We start from the raw sequence: 3,068 nt of genomic DNA, 5'->3' as shown, positions 1-3,068 counted from the left end.
TTGTACTTATCGTCTGCAAAGCTATGTCGCGTGCTGCGGTATTTGGAGACACTAAAAGCACCATAGTAGAACACAGATGAAGCTTCTAAGTTGATGTAATAGCCAGTAAGAAGTAGTAGCATTCAAGTTTTAGGTATCGATTATTGACTTTTTAGCTGGCTTTGGTGCCTTATACATGAGCTAGGACCTTAAGATTCTGCATGAAAAGAGGACTAGCAATCGAGTTGCACGGGAGAATGTGAAAAGTGTTCATATGTAGTAAAAACCTGAGAAATCCGTCCGTTTCCGTCATTTGTTATCGAATCGACATAAAGCCAGATCGTTATATTGGCCGCTCTTCTCTCTGAAACGGTTGTACTTATCGTCTGCAAAGCTATGTCGCGTGCTGCTGTATGCGGAGACACTAAAATCACCATAGTAGAACACAGATGAAGCTTCTAAGTTGATGTAATAGCAGGTAACACGTAGTACAATTCAAGTTTTAGGTATCGATTATTGACTTTTTTAGCTGGCTTTGGTGCCTTGGACATGAGCTATTACCTAAACATTCTGCATGAAAGGACGAGTAGCAGCCGAGTTGCACGGGAGAATGTGAAAAGTGTTCATATGTAGTAAAAACCTTAGAAATCCGTCCGTTTTCGTCATTTGTTATCGAATCGACTTATAGCCAGATCGTCACATTGGCCGCTCTTCTCTCTGAAACGGTTGTACTTATCGTCTGCAAAACCATGTCGCGTGCTGCGGTATGCGGAGAAACTAAAAGCACCGTAGTAGAACACAGATGAAGCTTCTAAGTTTATGTAATAGCCAGTAAGAAGTAGTACAATTCAAGTTTCAGGTATTCAATATTGAATTTTTAGCTGGATTTGGTGCCTTGGACATGAGCTAGGACCTTAATATTCTGCATGAAAGGAGGACTAGCAGCCGAGTTGCATGAGAGAATGTGAAAAGTGTTCAAATGTAGTAAAAACCTGAGAAATACGTCTGTTTTCGTCATTTGTTATCGAATCGACTTAAAGCCAGATCGACACATTGGCCGCTCTTCTCTCTGAAACGGTTGTACTTATCGTCTGCAAAGCTATGTCGCGTGCTGCGGTATGCGGAGACACTAAAAGCACCATAGTAGAACACAGATGAAGCTTCTAAGTTGATGTAATACCCAGTAAGAATTAGTACAATTCAAGTTTTAGGTATTGATTATTGACTTTTTAGCTGGCTTTGGTGCCTTGGACATGAGCTAGGACCTTAAGATTCTGCATGAAAGGAGGACTAGCAGCCGAGTTGCACGGGAGAATGTGAAAAGTGTTCATATGCAGTAAAAACCTGAGACATCCGTCCGTTTTCGTCATTTGTTATCGAATCGACTTAAAGCCAGATCGTCACATTGGCCGCTCTTCTCTCTGAAACGGTTGTACTTATCGTCTGCAAAGCTATGTCGCGTGCTGCGGTATGCTGAGACACTACTAGCACCATAGAAGAACACAGATGAAGCTTCTAAGTTGATGTAATATCCAGTAAGAAGTAGTACAATTCAAGTTGTAGGTATTGATTATTGACTTTTTAGCTGGCTTTGGTGCCGTGGACATGAGCTAGGACCTTAAGATTCTGCATGAAAGGAGGACTAGCAGCCGAGTTGCACGGGAGAATGTGAAAAGTGTTCATATGCAGTAAAAACCTGAGACATCCGTCCGTTTTCGTCATTTGTTATCGAATCGACTTAAAGCCAGATCGTCACATTGGCCGCTCTTGTCTCTGAAACGCTTGTACTTATCGTCTGCAAAGCTATGTCGCGTGCTGCGGTATGCTGAGACACTAAAATCACCATAGTAGAACACAGATGAAGCTTCTAAGTTGATGTACTAGCCAGTAAGAGGTAGTACAATTCAAGTTTTAGGTACTGAATATTGACATTTTAGCTGGCTTTGGTGCCTTGGACATGAGCTAGGACCTTAAGATTCTGCATGAAAGGAGGACTAGCAGCCGAGTTGCACGGGAGAATGTGAAAAGTGTTCATATGTAGTAAAAACCTGAGACATCCGTCCGTTTTCGTCATTTGTTATCGAATCGACTTAAAGCCAGATCGTCACATTGGCCGTACTGCTCTCGGAAACGCTTGTACTTATCGTCTGCAAAGCTATGTCGCGTGTTGCCGTAGGCGGAAACAGGAAAAGCATCATAGTAGAACACAGATGAAGCATCTAAGTTGATGTAATAGCCAGTAAGAAGTAATCCAATTCAAGTTTTGAGTATCGATTATTGACTTTTTAGCTGGCTTTGGTGCCTTGGACATGAGCTAGGACCTTAAGATTCTGCATGAAAGGAGGACTAGCAGCCGAGTTGCACGGGAGAATGTGAAAAGTTTTCATATGTAGTAAAAACCTGAGAAATCTGTCCGTTTTCGTCATTTGTTATCGAATCGACTTAAAGCCAGATCGACACATTGGCCGCTCTTCTCTCTGAAAGGGTTGTACTTATCGTCTGCAAAGCTATGTCGCGTGCTGCGGTATGCTGAGACACTACAAGCACCATAGTAGAACACAGATGAAGCTTCTAAGTTGATGTACTAGCCAGAAAGAGGTAGTACAATTCAAGTTTTAGGTACTGAATATTGACATTTTAGCTGGCTTTGGTGCCTTGGACATGAGCTAGGACCTTAAGATTCAGCATGAAAGGAGGACTAGCAGCCGAGTTGCACGGGAGAATGTGAAAAGTGTTCATATGTAGTAAAAACCTGAGACATCCGTCCGTTTTCGTCATTTGTTATCGAATCGACTTAAAGCCAGATCGTCACATTGGCCGCTCTTCTCTCTGAAACGATTGTACTTATCGTCTGCAAAACTATGTCGCGTGCTGCGGTATGCGGAGAAACTAAAACCACCGTAGGAGAACACAAATGAAGCTTCTAAGTTGATGTAATAGCCAGTAAGAAGTAGTACAATTCTAGTTATAGGTATCGATTATTGACTTTTTAGCTGGCTTTGGTGCCTTGGACATGAGCTAGGACCTTAACATTCTGCATGAAAGGAGGACTAGCAGCCGAGTTGCAGGGGAGAATGTGAAAAGTGTTC

This window comes from Schistocerca gregaria, unplaced genomic scaffold (genome assembly GCF_023897955.1).
Source record: "Schistocerca gregaria isolate iqSchGreg1 unplaced genomic scaffold, iqSchGreg1.2 ptg000049l, whole genome shotgun sequence".
NCBI classification, from domain to species: Eukaryota; Metazoa; Arthropoda; class Insecta; order Orthoptera; family Acrididae; genus Schistocerca; species Schistocerca gregaria.
This window is presented reverse-complemented; position numbering follows the sequence as displayed.